This window comes from Ursus arctos, unplaced genomic scaffold (assembly GCF_023065955.2).
Source record: "Ursus arctos isolate Adak ecotype North America unplaced genomic scaffold, UrsArc2.0 scaffold_2, whole genome shotgun sequence".
In the NCBI taxonomy this organism is placed as follows: domain Eukaryota; kingdom Metazoa; phylum Chordata; class Mammalia; order Carnivora; family Ursidae; genus Ursus; species Ursus arctos.
The window spans coordinates 4983589-4998476 of record NW_026622874.1 but is presented as its reverse complement, the minus strand read 5'-3'; the positions used below and the strand labels follow the sequence as shown (position 1 = coordinate 4998476).

Here is a 14888-nt window from a genome sequence, read left to right as displayed (position 1 = left end):
TTAGAATCAACCCCAGTGAGATGAGTCAGAAGCTAAATTTCTTTTTCTATAGCTGCAGATGAAAAAGAACAGAGAGGTTGAATGGGCTTCCTTATACGCAGAAGTGAGTGGTTGATTCAGATTTTTAAAAAATGTGTTAGGGGCACCTGGCTGGCTCGGTCCATAGAGTGTGCAACTCTGGATCTTGGGGTCGTGAATTCCAGCCACACGTTGGGCACAGAGTGTACTTTATAAAAAATGTGTAGATTCATGAACTTCTTAGGATGTGGGTTAAATGATAGAGAAATCTTTGGGTAAATTGTAGACAGAAGCACATCTTTGTGTATCACAGAACTTCATGTCTCATATGTGGTACTTTCAAAGATGGTCCGTAGGATATTGGTCTCTGTTTGGACGGCAGTCAGGATCTGAGGTTAATTTTAATATTCTACTTGGTACATTTTGGATTTTGTCTAATACAGCAGAAAGTTCCTAAACAGAATAATTTTTTAAACATGATTATATTGGATTAGGGCAATGAACACATTGTTCATCTCAATAATGCTTCCAGCTTTTGAATTCATTAAAATAAAAAAAAGCTTTTCTTTATCTGCCTCATTATTTTTAATGCAGCTATGTCACAGAGCAGACTTAATCCCTTTGTTGGTGAAGATAGTTAAAATTTCTCTTCTGAAAAGAAAAAAAAATCAGTTCTAGTTAATCTGATACCTTTATCTTCAAGGTCTTTTGAACTATCTTCTCGAAAACAGAACCACAACTAAAATTGGGTACCAGTTGCGGTGAAGAGAGAGATGTGGCATGGGATGGTGGTGGACAGAGTAGAGGCTCAGTGATGTTGAGGTATCCTGAATGCAGAATCCGGTCTTGAGTAGCGCTGTGTTTTGGGCAGGAGGTCACTTAACATCTCTGGTCTCTTTCTTTCTTTCTTCTTCCCTTTCTTCCTTCCTTCCTCCTTCCTCCCTCCCTCCCTCCCTCCTTTCCTTCTTCCCTTCCCTTCCCTTCCCTTCCCTTCCCTTCCCTTCCCTTCCCTTCCCTTCCTAAAGATTTTATTTATTAGAGAGAGAGAGAGAGAGAGAGAGAACATGAGCAGGGCAGCGGGGCAGAGAGAGAAGGAGAAGCAGACTCCCCGCTGAGCAGGAAGATACAGATGCAGGGTTCCATCCCAGGATGCTGGGATCCTGACTTGAGCTGAAAGCAGACTTTTAACCGACTGAGCCACCAGCGCAGCCCCCAGAGTCTCGATTTCTTAATGGAGAAAATAAGGGCTTTGATTCAGATCTCTAGAATACTTCCTAGTGTTTTTATCATTTGATCAAAATGCAACAGGAGGTATTCTTTTAAATCAGACCTTGCCGATTTTCCATTCCCCTTCGAACCCCACATCCCGGCTGGCTAGTGCCCTCATGCTCTAGTTTCCTTTACAGAAGCACTTCTCAAAGCAAGTGTCTCTCTCCTTGGTTCCAGTTCTCGATTCCTCCCATGTTTTTCTTTTTCTTTTTCTTTTTTTTTTTTAAGATTTTATTTATTTATTCGACAGGATAGAGACAGCCAGCGAGAGAGGGAACACAAGCAGGGGGAGTGGGAGAGGAAGAAGCAGGCTCATAGTGGAGGAGCCTGATGTGGGGCTCGATCCCATAACGCCGGGATCACGCCCTGAGCCGAAGGCAGACGCTTAACTGCTGTGCCACCCAGGCGCCCCCCTCCCATGTTTTTTTTAAACTCTCCTCACGGCGCCTTGCTTGGTCCCCACTGCTCTACTCAGACTCCCCGTCAAGGTTACTGCATTGCTGGGGCGCCTGGGTGGCTCAGTCGTTAAGCATCTGCCTTCGGCTCAGGTCATGATCCCAGGGTTCAGAGATTGAGCCCCGGAGCCTGCCTCTCTCTCTCTGACAAATAAATAAATAAAATCTCAAAAAAAAAAAAAAAAAAAAAAAAGAAAAAGAAAAAAAAAGGTACTGCATTGCTGACCCCGTGCATTTGTCCTGGGACATGCCAGGGGGTGTAGGGTTTCTTACTCCCCACCTGAAAGCACTAGACCCGTCCTCCACATGCCCCTGGCTGGTTAGGTGGTGCAGGAACTCTGTCTCAGTGTCCCTGGGGTGGCAGGGTTGTGATAGATGCATTGTCACCTTACCGGTTATGCAGGTAAAGGCCTCATCCCAGCAGGTTGTTGGTGGGGGTGGGGAGGGTGGCTAGGAATGGGGATTGTGCTTTCATTTCAGATGGCACCAAGAAACCTTTCCTTTGAGAGAGTTTCTGCCACGTGCCCAGCACTGTGCTTGTCAAATGGCAGGTTCTCTCTACCTGTAAGATTTTTCTTCTCTTCTTCCCCTTCTATCTTTCCTCCCCTCGTCTGTCTTGGTCTCTGAATCATCCTGTGGAATTATAAGCACCGTGCACGTCCTCATTCACTTTGCTTTCAACATGTAATAAAGGCATATTCTTTGCGGGTCCCTTTCCCAGCTTGCTCTCCTGTCTCCCGGTAAATGAGGGCCTCTCCCCGGGTTGTACCTGTCGCTCCTGCCACCAATCCTCTGAGCTATGGCCTTTCTCCAGCAATAAATCATCCGAGCTGCTGCTCGTCCTGAAGGCGAGCCTGTCCCAGGCTTGGGAAATTAAGAGAGCAGCATCCCCTCCTTTCCCTTAGGGTTTACTGAGGCTGTTTGTTTACGGTGAAGAATGTGCCACGTAGCTCCCGCTTTAACCTGATCGACAACCATATGGATTCGGATGGAAGCGAAATGAGATATTGTGAATATGTTGGGTGCTTCTGCCGCCAAGGCAAGATGTGAGGTGCATCTAATTATTCTTGAACAGATTGTTCTCTGTCGAGCACTGTTATCCCCGTGTGCAGATGAATGAGCCGCAGCCTGCGTCTGACTCCAAAAACCACACAGGGCCATCCGTGCGCTTTTTGTCTGTTTCCTTCTGTGATGAGGTGGACAAGGCCGTTAGCCTCCATTGGATTAGGAGCAGTTTGGAGAACGCTCGAAGTGTCCAGCAGCTTCTTTCCCTTTTCTCTGCCATCCTTGGTCCATCTCTGCCCTCCTTTCAGAATGCATTATTTCTGTCTTGCTAATTGTAGGCTAATTATATGTACCTGGCTCCGGACAGCACGAGGCTTTAGGCTCCATTATTTAGATTCCACGGCCAGTTTACCTCCTTCCTGTTCTCCCTGCTTCCCTTCCAGCACCTCTTATTCTGTCCCCCTCAAAACCCACCTTCCAGAACGGTCTGCTGTCAGTCACTGAGGCTACTGCGCCTTGGATCCCTGTGCTGTCTGTCCTAAGAAAGCCATTTGCTTTTAAAGTCTCTTACTTAGGTGCCTGGGTGACTCGGTCAGTTGGGCATCTGCCTTTGGCTCAGGTCATGACCTCAGGGTCTTGGGGTCGAGTCCCACATCAGGCTCCCTGCTCAGCAGGGAATCTGTTTCTCCCCGTGCCTGTCTCCTCTGCTCATGATGTCTCTCTCTCTCTCTCTCTCTCTCTCATGCTCTCTCTCAAATAAATAAATAAAATCTTTAAAAAAAAAAAAAAGTCTCTTCCTTAATTTTTGGAGAAGCAGTTTTGCCCCATGTTTAAAAAGGTTGGCACTTGGTGGGAAGACAAAGGTTTGTTTGGATAGGCGGCTCTTTCTTGAACCCATGACATTACCCTGTATGTCTGTGCTCTGCTGAGTTTAGTCCAGGAACATTTTCCTTCTGTTTGGTACTCAAATGTCCTGAGCTGCTGGATGTCTCTGGAAATTCTGATTTTAAGAAAAGGTCAAGTGTGAGGTAATGGTAGCAGTTTTATTACCATATTCTTGTCTTCTAAAGAGTTCTGTCTAGTGATGCCTGGGTGGCTCAGTCGGTTGAGCGTCTGCCTTCTGCTTGGGTCATGATCCTGGGGTCCTGGGATTGAGTCCTGCATCAGGCTCTCTGCTCAGCGGGGAGCCTGCTTCTCCTTCTCCCTCTTCTCCTGCTTGTGCGCTCTCTCTTTTTCTGTCAAATAAATAGATAAAATCTTTAAAAAAAAAAATAAAGAGTTGTTTAGTCACTTCCCTGTTCCCCCCACATGGTGCCCCCTTAGCCCTGGGTATTGTTCCTGTGAGATCACACACCACGCCATCTGGTAATGTCCTTTCTCTTGTCTGTTTCTCCCAGATACCTAAGCTCCCTGAGGCCAGGGATACCCTCTACCTTGTTCACAATCGTATCCTCAGCAACTAGCACTTTGATCAGGACATTGCGAATACTCAAGTATTAATTCATAAACAATGATTAATGCACTTCTTGGTATTTACCCAAAGGAGATGAAAGCTTACGGTTTCAAAGACCTGCACATGGATATTTGTAAGCGGCTTTATTCATAATTGCCAAATCTTGAAGGAAGCAAGATGTCTTTCTCTAATTGGAATGGATAAGAAATTGGGCTACATCGCATAATGAAGTATTATTCAGCACTAAAAAGAAATGAGCTATCAAGCCAAGAAAAGACACGGAAAAGCCTTAGATGCGTATAATGAAGTTCACTTACTAATAAGAAGCCAATGTGAAAAGGCAGAGTACTGCGTGATTCCAACTCTGTTCCAGTCTGGAAGAGGGAAAACTCTAAACACAAGAGAAATAGCCATGGTTGCCATAGGCTGGAGGGCACTGGGGAATGATGCAAAGACACATAGCATAGGTTTTTTTAGGGCAGTAGAAGTACTCTGTGTGACACCGTAGCAATGGATATGTATAATCCTACACTCGTCCAAGCTCCTAGAATATTCCAGATCAAGAGTGGCCCATAAGCTATGGACGTGGAGTGATGATGAGCCAGTGTGGGTTCATCACTTGTATCCCTGTACCATCCTGGTGGGGGATCCTGGTCCTGGGGGACGTTCTGCACGTGGGGTAGGGATTTGGTTTGTTTCATTCTACCGTGTTTAAAGGACGTTTTTCTCTCCTATTTGTGTGCTTTGGAAAGTAGTACACAAAAGTTATCAAAGAAAAAGAAAAACCAAAAGACTGAGCCTGTTGAAGAGTCGTTTACTAGCCTGAGAGTTGAGCATGAGTTTTGAAGTCAGACAGCCCTGGGAAAAGATTCCCGCCTCTACGGCTCACAGCCCCGAGCCTCTGTCACCGCAGTACCGCAAGGCTTGCTTATGCTCAGCAGATACGATCTCGTGTTGTCACTAAGTGGATGAGGGCAGCGCACACACTGGGTGCTTACTCCCCGCCAGCCATTGTGCTAAGCAATCCACACGGCCCGTTTTCTTTAACCCTCCCAGGTCGGTTTTTGGCGATGAGACAGTCAAGGCTCTCAGGAGGTTAAGCTCCTTACTCAGGGTTCCCCAGCTAGGAAGCGGCTGGGCTCCGAGTGAGCACGCAGTCGACTGCCTCACTCCAGAGCCCATGCCTGCTAGCGTGCAGGCTCCTTGAGGGTGGGAACGTTGGGGGAGAACACAGTACTTATATGAGAACCACACTCGGATGATCAAAACAAAGGAAGGGCTGAAACCGCGCTTTAAAAATGGTCTTTCAACCAGTGACGCTGAGAGGCTTGCAGCGCCTTTAATTGTCCAAGCATGTGCACGAAATTATTTAATTTGATCCTGGCAGCTCAGTATTATTAGCCACAATAATGTATGATCATTGTGAGAATAAAAATTGCTATTTATTGACCAGCTGAGCGCTTTACACACTTTGTAACTACTTTTCAAGACCACCTTGCCGGTTAGGTGCCTATCATTGTGCTTTCCTCTTACCAGCAACAACGTGAAGCTCAGAAGTGTGAATGAACTTGATGGAGGGCACATTGTAGCTTCAGGGCAGAGCTCAGATGGAGCTGGGATCCATTCTCAAGCCCTCTGCATTCCAGTGCACGCATGAATACATTGGCACCGTGACTGGAGAGCTCGCGCTGTTTGCACTTTCTCAACGAAATCACCATAATATTGGTGTCTTATAAAGCAAGAAGAGCGTGCTGCCTGGGGCGGCTCCAGTCTGACTCTCCAGTTCCTGCAGAGTTGTGCACGGGTGAAAATGGAGCTGTGACTTGAGAATGGAGTCATAGTTCACATAATTATTTTATTGATACTTCTGTGTAAAAAATCGAATTCCAAGGACCTTGACATGATATAAAAGGAGTGAGGCTACCTAAAATTTATTTTATTATTTTCAGTTTTGTGGGCTTTTTCTATTGTTGTTGTTTGTTTTAAAGATTTATTTAGTTTAGAGAGAGAGAGCACACAAGCAGGGAGAAAGGGAGAGGGAGAGAACCTCAAGTGGACTCTGTGCTGAGTGCGGAGCCTGACCTGGGGCTCCACCTCCTGACCCTGAGATCATGACCTGAGCCGAGATCAAGAGTCGAATGCTTAACCGACTGAGGCAGCCAGGTGCCCCTGGGTTTGTGTCTTAGGAGAGAATATTTGCAGAGTTTTCAGGAGCCCTACAGCCACACATAACACTGCACACCCATGCTTTCCTAATTTCTGTTACCAGAATAATCACTGTGTTCTGGAGACTGACTCCGAACTATTTTCAGGAAGATGAAGTATGTATTTTATCTTACGGCTGCGAGAATGACATTTGGCCAGAACTACATTTCCCATCATGCTTTTTTTTTTAAATTTTATTTATTTATTTTGACGGAGACAGCCAGAGAGAGAGGGAACACAAGAAGGGGAAGTTGGAGAGGAAGAAGCAGGCCCCTAGCAGAGGAGCCTAATGTGGGGCTCGATCCCAGAACGCTGGGATCATGCCCTGAGCCAAAGGCAGACGCTTAACGACTGCGCCACCCAGGCGCCCCTCCCATCATGCTTTTAAGAAGCAGTTCTTCCCCCTTTAATTAGGTTTGACAGCTTAGTGAAAGACTGTCTCCTGCATTGTTTTCCATGGTGCTCCCCAACAGAACCCGGGCTCTGAATCACTCTACATCAGTATGCGATGCTGGGAAGTGGAGGCCAAGTTGTCTTTCTGGCAGTTTTGTGCTCCCCAGGGCACCTGTTTCATGGTTTCCAAAGTAGCTCTGTACGTATACCTCAGGTTGCATTCCGTGTCCCCAGTGTTCAGTGAAGTGGGAACACAGCGACTATCCACATGTTTTCTATCTTGCTGCGATTTCCATAGGTCTTATTTATGAGGATTATTAGTTATGCAAAGTCCACCTTTATGGGCGGTTCTCTAAAATGGCTCCAATTAAAAACAAGAGGAGAGGTTGCCAGTCAATGTCAGCTAATCACATGATGATGTCCTCCTGTCATTTATAGCAACTGACCAGAGAAAAGAAAAAGATAAATGCAGCTTCTTGAAATCTGCTGGGGGGGGGAGGGTATATTACTCTGTCCGTTCTTATATGAGTAGAATAAAACAGCAGCTTCCCATTATGTATTCGAAATAGGGAAGTCTGTCATTACTTTATTCTAGGGTTTAATTAATCATCTCGGCTGCAGTATTTTACATGTTATGGTGAAGTGGAGTTTGATCAGAAACTGCGGTTTAATAATAATGGGTCAATCAAACATAAAAATGAGCTTCAAATACCAAAAATCCATTTCTTCTTCAGTGTTGCCCCGAGAAGAAACTGAACTGAGAGGGGCTAGGTTAGAATTTTAAAGCTGAGTCCATCTCAGGACGTCGCTGCCTCTGAGGGGAGACAGTGGAGTCCGCAGGATTGCACTGGAGAGCTGGGTGGATGGGGCAGAGCGGCCTCTCACACGCTCAGCAATACCCTGGGCGGGGTGTAGCCATCACCACCTGTCAGCCCTACAGGGAGGCTGTTGATCAGGCCGGCATCAGTCAGTGGCCTGTAAGTAGTCAGGGAGTGGAAAAGGAAATCTCCAGCTTTTTTCCCCAGCTAAAGTGATACGTCTTTATAGGAGCTTCTAGAAGCAGTTTGTTAGCCCTGCTGCTGCTCTCTGAGGAGGAAAATGCCTGACTGGAAAGCGTAAAAGCTTTGGGAAAGTTATCTTTTCTGCATTAAATCCCGTTTGTAGTGTCTTGATCCAGTGCCCTTCCGTGGGGTTATATCATTGGGCGTTCTTCCAGACATGCAGATAGATGATGTTGACTGACTCACCAGCTGGGGGGATCCAGGGAAAATTCGAGAGTCCCACTCGTAAGTAAGCAAAATTTTCAGAATTTAGACTTTACTAATTTGACATTTATGATGCTTCACATAGGACTGCTTTGAATTTTTTCTTTCTCTCTCTCCATATATATTAAAGATTTATTTATTTATTTGGGAGAGAGAGCACACTAGTGGAAGGAGCAGAGGGAGAGAGAGAGAATCTCAAGCAGACTCTGCCCCGAGTGCAGAGACCGACGTGGGGCTCGATCGCACAACCCCGAGATCACAACCTGGACCCAAACCAAGAGTTGGGCGCTCAACCAGCTGTGTCACCCAGGCGCCCTTCTTTCAAAATATATTATAACAAAATCTTACTTGGAATGGCCTTATAGAACCAGGACTGCAAGTAGACTATTTAAACACACTAAGAAGGCCTCCTATTTCTAAGCCTTTCAGGAGGATGAATTTCCTGCAATAATATGTGGCTTACAAGTAGTCCCTGTCTTTTAAGTAGGTCCCAAGTCCCTCTACACTGTTAGTCTGATTTAAGGATGTATGTGTGAGTATGTACTAAATGTACTACAACTATATTTCTTTTAAAAAGCGCACTATCGTCCAGATTTACTTTTTGCCTGTTACCACGCGTTAGCAAGATTTTGTTGTATTTCCTGGCAGCAGTTGTTTCTCATCATGGGTTCCACGCGGAAGCCACCAAAGGTGAGAACTAAGATCTCTTGGCGCCCCCCCCCCCCACTTGGTCTTTGCTTTCATCGTTCTTCAGTATTCCTGGCCAGTTTGCGTTTGTCGATGGTCAGAAAAGCACAATATGCTTTCAAGGACTCACTTCTGAGCGTAGGCTTGCCCTGTTTGCACACTGAACCCAGGTCTGCCGGCCGTGACAGAGGTTTGAGGAGAATCGGTTTTACTCTTAGAGAGCGAGCTCTATCCTTCTGGTATGAAAGGCAAGAAGGAAAAAGAGTACGGTTGCACCTAGGTTTGAGGGTGGCATGACTGGTCACTGGCAACTAATGTCTTCCAAGCATTTCTTTCTTGATTCAAGGTAAATTCTTAATGAGAGAGTAAGAAAAAAGGAAACTTTGAAAAAAGAGGTAAAATAGACATAAGTATAAATTTTCTTCTTTATGAGAAACTCAACTTTGTTCCAAAATAAGTACTCTGTTGGGACGTGTGGGTGGCTCAGTCGGTGAGGCATCTGCTTTTGGCTCAGGTCATGATGCCAGGGTCCTGGGATTGAGCCCCACGTCGGGCTCCCTGCTCAGCAGGGAGTCTGCTTCTCCCTCTGCCCCTCACCTCGCTTGTACTCTCTCTCTTTCTCTCTCTCAAATAAATAAATAAAATATTTTAAAAAATTCAGTGCTCTGTTGCTTCTGTCTGAACTGTGCCTCAACAAACGTCCAACTCAATAACCAGGATTTAAACAGGAACTAGTTCTGTATTCTTCGCCTTCGAATCCAGGAGATCTAATTACTAAACGTCAGTGCAAATTTGGAATGTTTTTACATTGGTTCAGAAATTCTGGATCGTTCAATAAATTTACATGAAGATTTCTGGAAACATGTATTTAGAGTGGCCCTTTCATCATTCACTCTGTAAATTCTGAGAACATTCAGGAGGGCTGTGGTTGCGTAAAGAGTTCATCACAGTTCCTGGCCTGTTTGTACGTGTTTAATAAACATAAGCCATTGCTGCCGTTGTTAGCCATACAACTGTGAAGACAGAAAAATAACAGTAAGCAGTTACAGATTACAGGAATGTCCCTCCTGCTCAACTTCTGTCTAGTAGACAGCCAACTTTCAGGATCCCCCCCCCCCGCCCCCATCAAGGTCAGGGTCTGCTTTAGAAATTCAGATTCCTCTGAATATCAGCACAAACAAGACAAAATCAGAAAAATAATGATTTGTCTTTGTTTGAATATTAGCTTTTTTTATAGCTGTGGCTTGTGACCTTGGCCAACATTTAGTCAAATGCAATGCAAATCCCGCTAACTCTCTGCAGAGTTTCGGGGGCTGTAGCCCGTATCCAGAAGCCCCTGAGTACAGTGTGGAGTACAGGAGGAGCCTTGATTCCTGGGCCCGACACTCTGGGGTTCACGTGACTAGTCCCTCATGTGGAGGTTTAGTTTCTCCCAAACCATTGCGGTATTTCGTTTTCCAACAAAAAGTCAACACCAGCTTCAAGAAAAGGCTGGTAGTTGAATGCATAGGCCGCCTGAAGCCTGCCCTGGCTGTTCCTCTTTACTGTCCTAAGTGACACAAGACAGTGACTATGGATCTTAAACGCGGTGCTGAACTACCAAGGAAGGGACTCTCCACCCCTTTGAGCCAGGCACCTTGATGTGCATTTAAAAAGCATCTTCATCCAGAGTGGTTGGAATTAAAAAAAAAAAAAAAAAAAAAACTCAGCATAAAAAAAGCATAAACTTTAGTTGGCAAGGAAATAGCCTCACAGAACAGTTGTACAAGGTGTAAGTATCATTCATAATTTTCCAGAGAGGGAGACATTGAGGCTGGGAGCTGGAGTTGAAGCCCCTGCTCCTGGTCTCCAGAGCCCACCCTCTTAGCTGTTTACCACACGTTTCAGGAAGAAGCATATCTTCCTGTTTCGTATGGATGTGCATTCTTAAATATTCATCCACTTTAGGGGAGATCTTGGCTTTATATATATTCTTATCTAGTTAAAGAGTGATTTCTCCATTCTTAGGTTTTATTGGTCTTCTCATCAACCAATAAATAATGGAAGGGCTCTCAGGACTTAATGAAGGAGAGCGTTCCTTCACTGAAAAATTAATCAATGCTAACTCTCCTATGTCTTTATGAGGATTGTCCATGGCATGTTCAGATCAGCCACTCCTTACTTTCTAGCAAGATCTTGGCTGCTTCTCCCCTCAGGGTATGCTGAAAGACTCAAATTCTGTTGAATATCAGCTTGAATAAAACCAGATTGGGGAAATAATAAACCTATCAGGAAGGTCTTCTGTAATCCACCATTGTTAACCATTTCAAATTTTCTATGCAACAGGGACACGGAACAAGAATTTTGAATGTAAAGGCGTGGATGGGTAATCATAAAATCAGAATTTATCATTTTGGTATAACAATATGTGTCATCATCAGCCACTGATGCAGTGTGATTGTTTTGCTCTTAACGGACAAGGGTGAAGTACAAGAAAAGGAGAAATCGGGTGCAGAATACTCAGAATTCCTTTTCTTGAATACAGGCAATTGGCAGTGGAAAAACCAAAGTGTGTTTTACAGCCCCTGTAACACGCCCTTGAAAATAATCATGAAAGGTGTGAAAAATAATTAAGAATTTTCCTTCTAATTTTGTTTTTCTGTGTGATCTTAGCAAATCTCCTAGGTATTGAAATACTCATTTTAGCCCTCTGCTTTTATTAAAAGTACTTCTTAAGTATTTTTCACTCCTTTGGGAAAGATCCTTTATCAAGATAAGGTGAAAAGGTTAATTTTACGTCTTTGGTCTATGAAAAATTAAATTTTCTGAGGTAGTTAAGTCAGATATTAATATCACACCCAGTCGGTCCTCTGGAGCCTGCTGTGAGTTTTGTTGTTGCTCCTTATTGACGAGAGCTTGCTCTTTTTGCTGCTTTTGAATTATTGATGGCACATGCCCTCAGGGGTGCAGGAATTGTGAAGGGGGAGGTTGGATCCGCACCCCTGAATGGCACCCCTGAATGGCTCCGGCTGGGGCTTGGTGGCCGCTGTGCTCCTGAAGGCCACCTCCCTGGGGTCCGTGGGGTCTCAACCACCCTGCAGCCCTATGAAGTCCTAGGTTGCGGAGGGGAGACAGAAAAGGGGTTAGATTGTGCCCAGCAAACTTGAAGGACCCAAGCACGTGACAAAAGATTTTCCACCTGTATTGTCTATGGAGAGCAGTTCAAAGAAATTTAGGCTCTGTAGGAAGAAGCATTTAAACTGTGAAAAAAAAATAGATTTTTAAAAATAGTTGACAAGGGAAAGGTGATCTAGTTCAAACACATTCTTTATATTTTTTAGTTTGGTGTTATTTTTTAAAAATCTCAGAAGCAGAATGTCATTAAGATAACTGTGTTGGGGCGCCTGGGTGGTTCATTCGATTAAGCGTCTCCCTTCAGCTCAGGGCATGATCCCAGGGTCCTGGGATCGAGCCACGTGTGGGGCTCCCTGGGAGCCCGCTTCTCCTTCTCCCTCTTCCTCTGCAGGTCCCCCTGCTTGTGCTCTCTTTCGCTCGCTCTCTCTCAGATAGATAGATAGATAAAGTAAAACAACTGTGTTCACAACAGCATCTTCTGAAGGTAGAGCGCGAGCATGTTTTGGTCCTCAGGACGCAGCACTTGGGGGTGAGGGGCCAGGAAAGATGAGAATGTCTACAACATCTGTCCTATTTGTAAATTTAGTCTCTTGGGCTATATTCAGAGAATTGGGAAAATAAGAGTCACAATTATTTTCATTCAGCCTGATTTCATTAACTTGAGGAATAGCGTCTCTTTTAACAAAGGTATTTTGCATTGTTAGAAGAGTACAGAGAAAGAATGTGTACACGGGTAGGGGCAGAGAAGCCTATAAACCCAAATGAGATTTCTTCTAAAATTCAGGGCAGTAGGAATCTCTGAGAGAAATTTGGAGATTTTCGTATTCTTAAAATGTGCTGCCAAATACCAAAGAACAATCCGCAAACACAATACTAGAATTGTATACAAATTTGAATGCCAGTACATTTTTAGTTGAACTTAAAACAGGAAAAAAAAATCAACTAAACTTGTGAACCTTGACAATTGCCACCTACCAAGTGAGAGTAAGAATGTCACATCAGGTAGGCAGAAAAGAAAATCACCTCTTTGATACTTCCTGGGTTTGGAAGGTTTTGTGTGTTTTTCTTTTTCTTTTTCTTTTTTTTTAAATATATTTTTTTATTATATTATGTTAGTCACCATACAGTACATCCCCGGTTTCTGATGTAAAGTTTGATGATTCATTAGTTGCGTATAATACCCAGTGCACCATGCAATACGTGCCCTCCTTAATACCCATCACCAGCCCATCCCATTCCCCCACCCCCCTCCCCTTTGTGTGTTTTTCTTGTTTTGTAAAGAATCATTTATCTTCTACTGAGACTGCTGTGTGGAAATCTCCGTATATGCACTTTGGGGATATATATAAAAAAGAAATCTGTATTAAGATTAAAGTCTGTTAATTTCATGGGCTGGAGGGAGGGAGGGAGTTTGGGGAGTGACTGCTGATAGGTACAAGGATTTTTTGGTGGGGTGATGAAATACTCTGGAATGAGATAGTGGTGGTGATTTTATCACTTTGTGAATACTACACATCCCTTAATTATATATTCTAAAAGCATAGATATTTTGGTGTGTGAATTGTCTTTCAATTTTTGAAAAGATTATTAATTCCAAATTTGTAGTCATTATGTGTATCTTATATTGGTCTTTTATAGTCGGAATAGTAAGGCTTCTGTGTCTTACATTTCACCTGCTGCTGCTTGATTAATCTTCCTGAAGCACTTACTTCCTCCTTATAAAACTTTGAGTGAATGCTCATTGCTTTTAGACAACTCTGTGTGTACAGTTGGGCAGACTGTGTACTGCACAACTCTTAGGTGTGCCTTTCTCATGCTGTTCTTTGGGATGGATTCAGACTCATTATCTGCATCTTAGTTCCAACCTTCCCTTCATCTACCTCATTCTTCATAGGCTCACTCTTCACTTACTTATTCATTTTATTTGTTTACTGGTTCCTTTGTTGGCTCATTCTTTCATTAACTCATCCATTCATTCAGTAAACTGTGTTATTTATCTTAAAATTGCCACTGGTTGTCATGTTCATTCTGCCCGCTCTGTAGAGGAGCTCGTGTTCTCCATCCCAGCCTTCTTCCCATCTTTCCTAAAACTTCCCACCCCCCGGAAGCCTGAAGGCCCTGCTTACATCCCTACTTCCCTCCTTTCTTGTGCCACTTTTTTTTTTTTTCCATTGCAATGCCACTGTTCCCAAAAATAACACAAGAAGATTCTATCCCAAAGCAGGAATGGAGGCCACGGGAGATTCATTCTTCTCCACTGTCTCTGGGCTCCTCCTGAAGGCTGCAGTGTATGTCTTTCTTTCAACTTTCAGATCTGATCATGAGGCATCTATGCGTTTGGAATTGATGATGGATATCAGACTGAAACCTGAGGATCAACTCCTCACCTGGACGGCTAGTTTTTATACTCTTGCAGGTTGGTAACCACAAATCAAGAAGATCTACATATTTATCAGAGTTGGCCTCAGCTCTGAGCTTTAAGCTTCTGTTTATGGATGTGAACTCCATCCAGTTTGTTGAATTGTGCTGAGGTGGTAGTTTGGGAACATGTACAACTCCTGACATATTTGAGAGGATTTCAGGATATGAATGATCAAGAAACCAGGATCTGTGACTCTGCTCTAACGCTCCGAAGTGCTGTTCTCAGTGGGCACTTCCAGACTTGAGAACCCTCTTCTTTTCTCCTTCTGTTTGCATAAGTGAACAGAGGACGGTTTGGGAATGCTGTACACCTAATAATGCATTTTATAATCCTAGAGGCCTTTAAGAAACTGGCTTTGACTGACAAATAGCCCGCTTGGAGCTTGAACTAGGTGACCCTTAGAAATTCCTTTTGTTTGTATGGTCTTAAATGCTTCTCTTTTATTTAAAATTTCATTTTGGCTTGAACATGCAAAGAATTTCAGCTCTGTATTCTTATTCCATGTCTATATCTATGTATCTATATCTCTATACAGATAATATTTGGTGACAGTTGCCACATTGGTTTTAATTAAGAAGCTTGAGGAGGATTGATTTTGGAAT

At 44.0% G+C, this 14888-nt stretch overlaps 1 protein-coding gene across 5 annotated transcripts in view; it reads left to right on the top strand.

The window, feature by feature from the left end:
• The window catches only part of SMYD3 (SET and MYND domain containing 3), a 684303-nt gene that overhangs the window by 344376 nt on the left and 325039 nt on the right, over positions 1–14888 (top strand). Inside the window, exon 1 of one of the 5 annotated variants that reach the window (XM_044387998.3) lies at positions 14199–14280. The exons of the other annotated variants lie outside the window; for them this stretch is intronic. The gene's annotated coding sequence lies outside the window, so the exon portion shown is untranslated. Of the gene's footprint in view, positions 1–14198; positions 14281–14888 lie in introns of those variants that run through there. 5 annotated transcript variants of the gene reach the window in all.